Source organism: Danio rerio, chromosome 6 (assembly GCF_052040795.2).
Source record: "Danio rerio strain M-AB ecotype USA chromosome 6, GRCz13ab, whole genome shotgun sequence".
In the NCBI taxonomy this organism is placed as follows: Eukaryota; Metazoa; Chordata; class Actinopteri; order Cypriniformes; family Danionidae; genus Danio; species Danio rerio.
The window spans coordinates 52,939,671-52,953,586 of NC_141026.1; the positions used below are offsets into that span (position 1 = coordinate 52,939,671).

General features: G+C 36.6%; 1 protein-coding gene across 15 annotated transcripts in view; it reads left to right on the plus strand.

The window, feature by feature from the left end:
- LOC147836507 (uncharacterized) overlaps positions 1 to 13,916 on the plus strand; it is a 193,972-nt gene that overhangs the window by 96,402 nt on the left and 83,654 nt on the right. The window contains exon 4 of one of the 15 annotated variants that reach the window (XR_015494195.1): positions 9,873 to 10,001. The exons of the other annotated variants lie outside the window; for them this stretch is intronic. The gene's annotated coding sequence lies outside the window, so the exon portion shown is untranslated. Of the gene's footprint in view, positions 1 to 9,872; positions 10,002 to 13,916 lie in introns of those variants that run through there. 15 annotated transcript variants of the gene reach the window in all.

Consider the following 13,916-nt stretch of genomic DNA (forward strand, 5'->3'; position numbering starts at 1 on the left):
CCATCGTTATACCATCGTAACTATGAATACACAGTTGAAGTCAGAATTATTAGCCCCCTTTGAATTTTTTTCTTCTCGGTAGTCTACAGAACAAATCACTGTTATACAATAACTTGCCTAATTACCATAACCTGCCTAGTTAACCTAATTAACCTAGTTAAGCCTTTAAATGTCACTTTAAGCTGTATAGAAGTGTCTTAAAAAATATCTAGTAAAATATTTTTTACTGTCATCATGGCAAAGATAAAATAAATCAGTTATTAGAAATGAGTTATCAAAACTTATTTTTAGAAATGTGTTGAAAAAAAATCTTCTGTCCGTTAAACAGAAGTTGAGGAAAAAATAAACAAGCGGTCTAATAATTCAGGGGGGCTAATAATTCTTACTTCCACTGCATATAGTGCATTTTGATGCATTTACACAAAGCAGATTTATTTTATTTTATTTTAAAATTTTTTTTAATTATTTTTTAGGGGTTTTCACCTTTATTTATAGGACAGTGGAGATATAGAGACAGGAAAGTGTGGGGAGCAGAGATAGGGGAAGGATCAGCAAAGGACCTCGAGACGGGAATCGAACACGGGTCGCTGCGAGCACCTCGGTGCCATGTGTCGACGCACTAACCACTAGGCTAGTAATACAATTAAATTCAAGCAAAATATTGAAAAAAATAATAATACAACCCACTAAATTTCTACAAATTTTTTCCATTTTTTGCTTTTCTTGATTTTTCCTTTTTTATTTAAAAATTTGTATTTATTATTTTTCTATAACATAAATATGGGTGTACTAATTTTTGGATCGTTATCATAAGTTATTTTGTTAGATAAGCTCCAGATTTCTTCACAATGCATACACACAAATATAATTTTGTAAAGCTTCCTATTGACAGTCAGACAAACTTCCTTTTAACAAGTCTTTAAGTCTTTATGGTTCTTAAGAGCTCTAAGAAAAATCCTCCTAATCAACAACATCTACGTTAGATCCTATACTGACTAAATTATTAAAACAATTGTTCTCAGAAGTTGCAGAACCTGTTCTTAACATTTTGAATTCATGCCTACTTTTAGGAAATATACACATTTTAAACTAACTTTTACTGAGCCTCTCATAAAAAAAAACACAGCTCCATCCCAAAGACATTACCCATTTCCAACCTGCCTTTTCTATCAAAGATACTAGAAAAAGCAATATGTACTCAACTATGCTCCTTCCTATATTCAGTGCGTACTCACTATGTACAGTTGCCTTGAACCTGGCCGAAGCGCGCTTGTCCATCCTCCCATCTCCCCCGAGGGCCCGCACTCACATTACATTCGGGCCTGGGCATGCTTTCGTCATTGATGCGTTCTCGCTCAGCACAGTGGAGATTTCTTTAGTTATATTGTTTTAGTCGTTTGGGATGCAGTGACACGGAGTCAAATATTTCACCGAATAGATCAGCCACTTTTGACGCTCATAAACAATCATAATGTCCTCATGCTGCAGGAATTAGGAGGTTTGCTGAAGGTGCAGCTGTCGTGCAGTGAGGGGTTTGCGTCTTTAATAATCTACGACAGTTTGTGTTCATTGTACAGTAAGAATGATTAATAAATCCATATGATCCAGTCCCTTAAAAGTCACATCTCGTCTTCAGTTTCGGGCTCAGGCGCGCTGTGCACTCACACTTCAAGCGTACCGCACCAAAGCCCAAGTAAACCGCGCTCTGACACACCTCTATTTCCTGTTAGATTTAAGTCATGTGACTACCTGTGCCATTCTAGCAGCTTTATTTTCTTTTTTGTAACCAGTTGAGAGTTTCATCTGCATCATCTGGTAATGTAGGTGTTGGACTGAAGCAGCTTTATACTAATTTACACTGACTAGGGACAGGGTTGCCGAAGATTTACTAAGAGAATTCAGCTGCTGTCTGGGCTTTCCATGTATTTTTACACCTCCTTTCTTCATATATTTAATACTTTTTTATTGTGTTATTTAATTTTTTTACACACAACTTAATTTCTAAGCTAATCAGTTTTTTGTATGTATAGATTACTTTAGTTTTACTGACATCCAGTGAAAACTTCAAGTCAACAACACCTTAAGAAATATAGTTTCTGAGAAAAATGATGACGCTGTATTTTTTTCTTTTTGAAACTAGTTATTTATAGCTTCATATTTCACTATCATGTATTGTCAGTGTCTGCTTCTTTTGAAGTTTATAGCTACAAAGCAATAGCACAGCCAAAAAAAAAAAAAACTAAACAAAGCACACACATCTTTACTAATTCTAATCCAGCACATTTAAACTTGAGCATATTTAAATCTTCTAGCTGGGAGTCTGAGTTCAGAACGATTTGCTGTTTTGGCGGGAGGCTGAAATCAATAAGCTTAGGTAAATGTGCAGCCCACACACTACTCTCTAATTAATGACAGTAAATGTGTCATAAAGGTCGTAAAGGATATAGATGAACATTCAATAGTTGCTCATTTCACAGGATGTTCAGGAGGGACTTGTGGAATGTTCATAGTAATTACTTGTTGACCGGGGGAAACGTAGGCGTGTTTATTTGCACATTCACACACCCTCGTGATTAGATCTGTCTGACATAAGATCTGGATAGAAAAGCAGCAGAGATAAAACTGCTACAAAATGCTTTGAATGTCCATCTAATCAGCTCTATTCTTGCCTCAGAGAACATTGTAGGGTAATTATGTGACTTGTTTACGTTGTTTGTGCAGTGTGTTTTATTAGTGTTTTGGAATATGTGATGTATTGCTGTTGTGTCTTTCTTTTAATGACCTGAAAAGACATATCTAACACATATCTAACTGCTGCAATAGCACGAAACTCTATTGTAATGTTTTTAACAATTGCAAATGAATAAAGCAAATTTTGTTAGCTTTTAATATCATCTAAGCAATCGTCAAGGAGGTCAAATAAAATATTAAATGAACTTATTTTCTATTCATTTTGCTTGAGGTTTGCCATGTTTCAAATATTTGATCAACTAGATATTATAAAATTAATTATACAGCAGATGCCACTCTAGGCTAGTCTTTAACAGCAGATGGTGTTCTAGGCTAGTTTTTAATGGCAGATGGTGCTCTAGACTAGTTTTTACAGCAGATGGTGCTCTAGAATAGGGTTTGACAACAGATGCCGCTCTAGGCTAGTCTTTAACAGCAGATGGTGTTCTAGGCTAGTTTTTAATGGCAGATGGTGCTCTAGACTAGTTTTTAACAGCAGATGGTGCTCTAGACTAGTTTTTAACAGCAGATGGTGCTCTAGGCTAGTGTTTCATGTCAGATGGTGCTCTAGACTAATCTTTAACAGCAGATGGTGCTCTAGGCTAGTTTTTAACAGCAGATGGTGCTCTAGGCTAGTGTTTAATGCCAGATGGCGCTCTAGACTATTTTTTTAAATGCAGATGGTGCTCTAGATTAGGCTTTAATGGCAGATGGTGCTCTAGGCTAGTGTTTAATTGTAGATGGCACTCTAGACTAGTTTTTAACAGCAGATGGTGCTCTAGAATAGGATTTAATGGCAGATGGTGCTCTAGGCTAGTGTTTAATTGTAGATGGCGCTCTAGGCTAGTTTTTAACAGCAGATGGGGCTCTAGGATAGTGTTTAACAGCAGATGGTGCTCTAGGCTAGTGTTTAATGCCAGATGGTGCTCTAGACTAGTTTTTAACAGCGGATGGTGCTCTAGATTAGGCTTTAATGGCAGATGGTGCTCTAGGCTAGTGTTTAATGGTAGATGGCGCTCTAGACTAGTTTTTAACAGCAGATGGTGCTCTAGAATAGGATTTAATGGCAGATGGTGCTCTAGGCTAGTGTTTAATGGTAGATGGCGCTCTAGACTAGTTTTTAACAGCAGATGGTGCTCTAGAATAGGATTTAATGGCAGATGGTGCTCTAGGCTAGTGTTTAAGGGCAGATGGTGCTCTAGACTAGTTTTTAACAGCAGATGGTGCTCTAGAATAGGCTTCAATGGCAGATGGTGCTCTAGGCTAGTGTATAATAACAGATGGCACTCTAGACTAGTTTTTAACAGCAGATGGTGCTCTAGAATAGGCTTAATGGCAATGGTAGCTCTGTGCTAGTTTGTAACAGCAGATGGTGCTCTAGGCTAATTTTTAACTGCAGATGGTTGCTTTAGGACAGTTTTTAACAACAGATGGCGCTCTACGCTAGTTATTAACACTGGATGGTTCTTCATGGTCGTTTTTTTCAGATGGCACTCTAGACTAATTTTTAACGGCGGAATGTGCTCTAGGCTAGTGTTTAATGGTAGATGTCACTCTACGCTAGTTTTTAACAGTAGATGGTTCTTTATGGTCGTTTTTTTAAGATGGCGCTCTAGACTAATTTTAACAGCAGAATGTGCTCTAGGCTAGTGTTTCATGGTAATATCACTCTAGGCTAGTTTTTAACGGCAGATGGTGCTCCATGACAATTTTTAACTGCAGACGACACTCTGGATTAGTGTTTACCAGCAGATGGCGCTCTAGGCTAGTATTTAACAGCAGATGGCACTGTATGCTAGTTTTAACATCAGATGAAACTCCTGGCTTGTGTTTAATGTCAGATGGTGCTCTAGGCTAATTTTTAACGACAGATGGCGCTCTAGGCTAGTTGTTAATATTAGGATATTGTTTAACAATAGATTGTGTTTAGGATAGTTTTTAATGGCAGATAGTGTTATAGGCTAGTTTTTAATGACAGATGGCACTCTAGGTTAAGAAAGTTATCTACATCAGTCAGCACTGTTTCTGACTTAAATTTCTCCATTGTAGGAGTTTTCTTTTGAATATAATTTTTTTTCTTGTTGCACAAAAATATGTTTGTGGATGAATGATGTTTTTATATAGAAACTTACTATGCACTGCTGTACACCCAAGATAGTTTACAATCATGTCAGGTGGTCTCTGCTCACCCACAACCAGGATGATGCAACAGCAGCAACAGAGCGATTCTTCACACCGTGTGGCTGTATGTGGAGAGGGCAGAGAATAAGAGTGGCTTTTACAGGGGATTATTAGGAGGCCAAGACTGGGACCTTGCTAGTACACCAAGGGTTACACCCTTACTCATTTAAGAGAAGGATTTTTAATGAGCACAGAGAGCGAGGACTTTGTTTTAATGTTTCATCTGAAAAATGGTGCTACTTACTGTATAGTGTCACAAAGCCATCAGACAGAAAGATAAAATGAGGATAAATGCATTTTATTTAATGTTAGACTATTGATAATTTAATGCAGAAGGACAAGAATGAATGCAGATACTCAACCCCAAAAATAACCAACAAAATGAATCAAAGTAAACTAAATAACCCACTGTACACAAACTAAAACAAATAAAATGACTGAAAACCTCATCTAAATATTTTAAGTGAAAACATTAAGAACATATCCATAACTAGTTAGTCTTTTCTACGTTAACCTTGACAAAACAAAGTTTTAGCAATGCTACACCTAAAAAAATTTTAAATCATAGAAATAAAAATGGTAGAGTTTTAACAATGGTTCTGAATGTAAAACAACAGCAAAATTTCAGACCTCAACTATAATGATAGATACAGAGAAATGATGTTGCTGTGATCAATTTCAGAATTATTTTTTTTCTCAGCTAATAAACAATAAAACAGCCGGTCAGAATTGAAATCTAAGGTTTTTACACAGTTTAAAGGTACAGTTGATGATATTGTGGAGTTAGGACACAGTGTTATGCATGCAAATTAGAAACAAGTAGTCATATAGTAATAATATATTTAAACTGAATCCAAAGGGTTATCCTTTTGTTATGATAATTTATTTATTATTACTCAGTGGTTAGCACTAGCACCTCACAGCAAGAAAGTCATTAGTTTGAGCCCTAGCTGGATCAATTGGCATTTCTGTGTGGAGTTTGTATGTTCTCCCTGTGTTGGCCTGGGTTTCCTTCGGGAGCTCTGGTTTCCCCCACAGTCCAAGGACATGAAGTATAGGTGAATTGGATTAACTTAATTGGCCGTAGTGTGTGTTTGTGTGTGTGTGTGTGTGTGTGTGTGATTATGAGAGTGTATGGGTGTTTCCCAGTACTGGGTTGTGACTGGAATAGCGTCCGCTGTGTAAATGTGCTGGAATGGTAAGCGGTTCATTCCACTGTGATCAGTGAAGTTTATTTATAAACTAATTTCAAGAGGATCTTGTTTTTATGATTGGCCACGGCTGTTCTTGCATTCGTTAACACAATTCACCAATCAGACATTTCCTAAGTCACCATAAATAACCAGAGTTTTCATAAATCCCCCTTCCACCCCTACTCATTCTCCTTTTTCCTAAATAGGGCGGCATGGCGGCCCAGTGGTTAGCACTGTTGCCTCACAGCAAGAATGTCACTGGTTCAAGTCCTAACCAGGCCAGTCGACGTTTCTGTGTGGAGTTGTATATTCTCCTCATGCTCACAGGGATTTCCCCCTGGTTCCCCAATTTCCTCCCACTATCTAAAGATATGCAACGTAAATGAATTTGCTAAATCAGATTGGCACCATATATAGCTCTTAGTCAGCAGTATTTCTCTTCATAAAGATCCCTAATTATCACTAGCCATAAACAAGCAGGGGAGTTCTCGAGACCTACCTAAGCTCAAACTCCCCTCTCACCCTGCAAACGGGAGGAAGCCCCAGGCTCTATGATCTTTTGAGCTCAGGGAACTCCCCCAGGACAGCATGCTAAACAATCTTTATAATCAATCATTAGCTAAGTGTAAACTCTTAAAATCAGAAAAAAAATAATGAAAGACTTCTGCATCTAATTCTTAAAAAGGCAGCTTTTATATGTACCCTATTTGTAAAAGTTTTACATTTTGTCAATTTAGTGGCTAATTGTGACTAAAGCAAGGTGAAAGATAGATAGAAATCAGGAAAAAAGGTTTTATACAGAATCATGAATATAGCAATTTTTCGATGCTATTTCACACAAATTTATAAAGTTTTTTATTAAGTGGCTAACTTTTATAAATTTACAAACTTGTATGAATTTTTAAGATTTTTAAAAGGAAACAAGGCACCAAACCCCACCCTTAAACCCAATTGTCGTTGGGAGATAAGCAAATCATTCATTCATTCATTCATTTTCCTTCGGCTTACTTCCTTTATTTATCTAGAGTTGCCACAGTAGAATGAACCACCAACTAATCCAGCATATGTTTTACGCAGAGCATTCCTTTCCAGTACTGGGAAGCACCCATACACACTCACATTCACAGTCACACAATACGGCCAATTTAGTTTATTTAATTTACCTATACCTCATGTCTTTGGACTGTGGGGGAAACCGGAGCACCCAGGAGGAAACCCACACTAACACAGGGAGAACATGCAAACTCCACATTGAAATGCCAACTGGCCCGCAAATCAAACAAATCATATGAATTAGCCACTAAATAAAGTTACGAATTGGTGTAAGATAGCCTCGGAAAAATTCTATTAATGCACCTGCTTAAAACCGTTCTGTTTTTTCTTTCCCTTTCTTTCTATCTTTCACCCTTCTTTTCTCTCTGTCACACTTTTTCCCCCCAGTGGCATCAAGGGAACAATAGCAACCTTGAACTGTTGAATTCGTTTAGTCAGACCGGCTGACTTCTTGTTCAGAGGAAATCATCCAAGACCGGCGTGTCTGTCTAGATTAAAGGGTGCAGCGGAGCTTCTGAGATGTTGAGGAGAGAGAGAGAAAGAGAGAGTAATTAAACCTAATAAGTCAGTGGGGCCTTTCATTCGCCCAGGGTTACTAATGAGACCGGCTCCACCAAATGCTACACCCGTTAGCCAGAGACCACACGAACCGCAGGTGGAAAGACAAATGAAGGAGAATGAAAGAGTCCAGCACACAGAGGAGGCCGTTTATCTGGATGTAAACGAATAGATGCTTCCTTTAGATGATGTAAATTGCCCTCGCCGAGACCGCACCGTGGTGTTTGTGGAGTCTCTTTGTTTTTGATGTTGCTGTGAACTTTTGTTTTGGTTTGTTAACGGCTAGTCGGTTCGAGTCAGAGTTCAAGCTTTAGGGATTTTCATGGTAAAGATAATGACATTAATGAGAAGGTAAGCTGATGATTCCTGGGGTATGCGTCAAATAAACACCTTTGTTGCTTTAATGATTTTTAAGGGCTGGCGCTCTGTAAAAAAATATCCACAAATTAGCAGTTTTCCATATTTTGCGATTAATGTTTTTTTCTAATATAGGCTCACTCTAAAAACATAGCCCTGTATACATTTTTGGAGATCATGAATTATGAAGCCAGAAGTATGTATGGCTGCATTTCATCTTTAAATTGAATGCTATGGGACATAATGACGCTGTTCCTTTTCGCGCTTACCAGCTCACCGTTAACCTCCATATGAATGGCTTTCTCGCTATTACCAGACTGTTCAGTAGCTTGCCATGTATGTCGGTGGACTTGACCATGACGACGGGGTTTAAGTGCAGTGAGGAACAGTTCTAGAAAGCAGGAAAGATAAAAACAAAATCCAAAAAATAAAATAGACAAGTAAATAACAGGGTGAAAGTGAAACAGAAAGTGGTAAAACCTGAAAACGTGGTTAAAATCAGGCGAGGGCTTTTATTTTTCTGGGTTGCTATTTTAAACTGTCGGTTGGGTTTAGGGAAGTGGGTAGGCGAGTCATTCGGTGCTTTTGAAACACTATTGGTTGGGTTTAGGGTAGGTGGAGGGTCATCGGTCAGTTAGTCAGTCGACAGCATCCTTTGGTGGATTTACGCAGGAACAGCAGGCATGCGAGAGAAATTTGAGATCTGAAAAAGCGTACATAGGACATAGTACATAGGTTTCTCGGATTTGCGAAAACAAAAATTGAAACAAAAGAAAAAACGTAACTCCTGTGATGTATTTGGCATTCTTCAGAAATGTATATAGAGGTACAATTTTCAGAATGAGCCTGGATGAGCCAGAATGAACTTTCTTTTTTTTTTCAGTTATTTGTGCTTTTGAATTGCATTATGGAATCCTGATCTTTTCTCCAAAAGCTTTTGATGTTGAAACGTTTGAAAAGTTACTTTTGTTGACATTATTAATAGTTTAAATTTACATATTAGCCCCTTTCACACAGTGATACCAGTCAGGCCCGGATTGGCTAATCGAGAGGACCGGGAGAATTCCCCGTGGGCCAGTCTGTTTTTTGGCGGTGTCCTTAGCTGCTTGCACTCTCAGCAGTCACATTTTTTTTCATTTATTTATTAATTTGACTATAGTTTTACTCTTTTTATTCATTATTTTGCCGCAGCTCTGTTTTTGTTATTTATCTTCTCGCAGCCCCATGAACAAAATACAGCCTGCAGGTTAATGATGATGTAATTATCATTCCACCCCAAACAGCGGCACCTTATTGAATATAAGAATTCGAATAATTAATATCATTGAATAGTACACCTGCTCAATGAAAATCAGATGATTTACTGCATTAATAAATCTGACATTAGAAACTAATTAGAAACTCCAGGGCTGAAAAGGAGTCCCGCTCCGGCCCTGATATCAGTAAATATCCGGAAAATTTCTAGATTGACTTTAACCTTAAATTCAAAAAAGCGGTGTTCACACAGGCAAGGTTACAGAATTTTACCAAAAAGGACCATTCACACATCTATTCCAAAATACTAGTAAATTCTGACATCATTAACCAGAAATGACTTCTAAATGGCTGCGCTTGTAGTTGTAGTTTTAGTTTTAGCCCATAGACGGACCAAATAACTAGGATGAAATCTGCTAACATTATTGTTGTAGCTTACTCAAATCTGACTCACAGGAGGGCTCCTTCAAGTCCGTCAAGCAGCTGAAGGCAGAGGTAAACTCACATCGGTTTATCATAAGCATTTTATCTGTCTTTTTTTCACAGTTAACACTAAGAAGAAACATGATGTGAATTTGTGTGATTGGACGAAGTTGACAACCACGTCGGCATGTTATTAACAGTTTTCCTTCTGCGCTCACACCAGAGCAACATTCCGGTTCACACATGATCCCGGTATGTGTGAAAGGGGCTAATGTCTTTCTTGAACAATAGCTTGTCTCAAACTACTAAAATATCAATAAAAGTCAGTTTGTTAATCTGCAGAGTTGAATTTTTAACATTAAAGTCGACAGAGCAGATATAAAACTCCAATAAATCAATTCACAAACATAAATAACTAGAAAACACCTTGTGGAGCACAAAATACGAAACTTGGTAAAATAGTGCCTAATCAAACAGACCCCCCCCTCCCCCCAATAAAGGTAAACTTTCCTTAATTTGCTCCTTCTTCAAGCTATCAAAGTGGTAGGTGACTTTTAGTTCTCAGTAGAAAAAAAAAATGTTTAGCTGTTTAGCTGTTTTTTATGATTCGTATAAAAGCGTTTGATTGATCGGAGGATTTGATGAAAAACTGGTGGTGACATCAAAGTAATTTTTGATTAATTTTGCCTATGGTGACAAACCAAAAGCTATAATGTTTATATCTTCTAAAAGTAAATTTTGTTTTGGAGCACTCTAGTTCATAGGCAGATTATAGACATTGATGCTAAAGCCTAAAACAACTTTAATTTTGATTTCACTTGAACTGAAGACTTTTAGCTGAATCTGTGGTCCTTGATGAACCGTATAATGCAAGTCAATGCTACTTAAAAAAACTGAATTCAATTCAAGTTTATTATAAAGTGTTTTTCACAATAATTATTGTTTCAAAGTAGCTTTACAAAAGGTGCACATTATTACATTACAGTCAAATTTGTAGGAGTTAAGATTATTAGTTACAATAACTTTATTAGAAACTAATAACTTAAACTAATTAACTAGTAACTAATATAACTAAAATAGTTTTTAACAGTTAAAGTTATATACAGTTGAAGTCAGAATTTTTAGCCCCCCTGTGAAGTTTTTTTCTTTTTTAATTTTTTCCCCAATGATGTTTAACAGAGCAAGGACATTTTCATAGTATGTCTGATAATATTTTTTCTTCTAGGCAAAGTCTTATTTGTTTTATTTTTGCTAGAATAAAAGCAGTTTTAAATTTTTTAAACACCATTTTAAGGACAAATTGTTGGGGCTTTTAAGCTTTGTTTTTCCCCTAGTCTACAGAACAAACCAGGATTATACAATAACTTGCCTAATTACCCTAACCTGCCTAGTTAACCTAATTAACCTAGTTAAGCTAGGTTAATTAACCTAGTTTAAATGTCACTTTAAGCTGTATAGAAGTGTCTTGAAAATATCTAATCAAATATTATTAACTGTCATCATGACATAAAATAAATCAGTTATTAGAGATGAATAATTAAAACTTTTCATGTTTAGGAATGTGTTGAAAAAAATCTTCTCCGTTAAACAGAAATGTGAGGAAAAAGTAAACAGGGAGGCTAAAAATTCAGGGGGGCTAATAATTCTGACTTCAACTGTATAAAAATAGTTAACCTGCAGTTATATAGTATCTATGTGTATATGTTCACACACACATACAAACAAGTCCAGATCAATAGTTTTTGCTGCTGGGGACACGTTGATGTCTTATGAAGTGAAATGATCGCTTTGAGCAAGAAAACTAAATATTATTTACAATATTACTAGCTTTAATCCACAGCCTTGGCAAAGAGTCCTCACTGACTTGGATGCCTCACTAAACTTGTGTGTGTATGCTGAGGACTGTTTGCCCAGGCTGTGGATTAAGGCTAATAATATTGTAAATAATGTTACATTTCTTGCACAGACTGATTGTTTCGCTTCATAAGATCTCAGTGTGTCATCAGGGATTGATCTGGTCTTGTTTGTATGTGTTCCATGGATTTTTTGAAAAAGGCTATGGTCAATTTTAATTGCCTAATCAACCTAAACTCCCTAGTTAACCTCACTTACTATCCTTCAGGTTAGTCTCTTAAATATCAGGGGTCGCCACAGTGGAATGAACTACTCTGGTTAATGCTTTATGCAGTGGATGCCCTTCTAGCCACAACTAAGCACTAAGAAACACCCATAAAGTTTCTCATTCTCACATATATTTATTCACTACAGCCAATTTAGTTTATTCAATTCACAAGTACCACACTAAAACTGGGAGAACATGCAAACTCCACACAGAAATGCCTCCTGGTATAGCCAGGACTCAAAACCAACAACTTTCTTGTTGTAAGAATTCAGTGCTAACCACTAAACCACTGTGCCACCGCCTAGTTAACTTAATCAATAATAATAATAAAAGCTGACTATTAGTATCTTGCAAAATATATTGTGTACTGTGATCAGAGAGAATGCAAAATAAAATATTTTAAGAAGTTAGTTATTAAAACTATCATGTTTAAAAACTGCTGTTAAATTCATTTAACAGCACTCGGGCAATATTTGTAAAAAGAATAAAACTTTGTGTTATAAATATTGTGTACGTTATATGCATGTCAGTACTGTAGGCTGCAAATAGTGGGTGTGATTTTGCCAATTATGATGTGATCCTGCATTAACATCTATGTTGATCCTGGAACAATTTTTGTTCAAAAATGTACTCCATACCCCTAAACCCAACCATAACTGTAAATTAACCCCAAAATCAGTGGGAAATAATAGTTGGATAACAATCATGTAGAAGTACATAACCCTATCCGTAAGCCTAAACGTAACATTAACGGTAAACGTATCCCTTAATTCCGAGTGGCTGATTAGAATGTTGTTCTATAGGATCAACATAGATGTTAATCCAGGAACATGTTCTATTTGGTGTAAACACAGTAACCAGCTGCAAATGTTTTTGTTTTATAAAATATTATTTTAAAACTAATTTTACTGTCAAGTAAACTTACCATGGAAATGTGGATATTCACCACACTGTAAGAAAATCTTGCTGACTCAATCATTTTAGTTGAATCAAATTTACTTTTCTAGTCATCTCAACATATTTCCACCAAACAAACTAAAATATATAGTTAAACTTTGCATAATTAAATTTAGTTAAAACCTGATTAACATATTAAAGTAAGTTAAAGCAACCATGAAGTGTGTTTTTAAACTAATTTCGAGAGAATCACATGCTTATGATTGACCACGGCCGGTCCTGGATTAGCTATCATATGATTTACCAATCAGACAAATCCAAAAGCACTTAAATAACCAGATTTTCTTACCTTAGTCATCTTCGCTTCAAATAATCCACCCTCCCTCCCTACTCCTCTCCCTCTTTCCTAGAATAATTCTGGACTAGGCAGCACAGCACCTCCAAGAAGGTCGCTAGTTCGAGTCCGGGCTGGGTCAGTTGGCATTTCTGTGTAGAGTTTGCATGTTCTCCTTGTCTTTGAATAGAAAAAATAATAATAATAATTCAGATTCCGTCTGGCCCTAGTTATCAAAGCCATTTTTACTTGAGAAATGTGAATTTTTGGATTCTGTCATTGATATAAAATGTGTGAAATACATAAATTTTTTCATTATTTTCAATCTCTCACGTCAGTCCTTCATCTTTCGTTAAAATGACAGTAAACACCCCTCAAGTAAAATGCCCCCTGTAAAATAGCAGAGTTTGGTAATCTGTGTGATTTGTGGAGTTTGTAACATTTCCCAAAATTCACTGAATCTCTGTCTTCTTAACCATTCATTGTCTATTTATAATGGCCTGCGGTTAAAATGGCCTCAGATATTCTCTGCCTTACCAGACTTCAACCATTTAACCAAGCTGTAAATTCTATCATCATAATTTCATCATTATGTGTTGCACTAATCCACGAAGCTACAGTAATACTGCTCCATTTGTACTTCAAAAAGCGTGTTAAACTTTCTCATCTCTCACAGTAAAGATAGCTCATCCGTTTAATTGTCTTTCCTCATTTTTTCCGTAAAAGGTGAACGTGACAGTGCTCAATCCAGCGAGGGACGAAATCTATTTAGAGGACAGAGCAATGGCGGCTCGTTACAAAAGAATAAAGACTT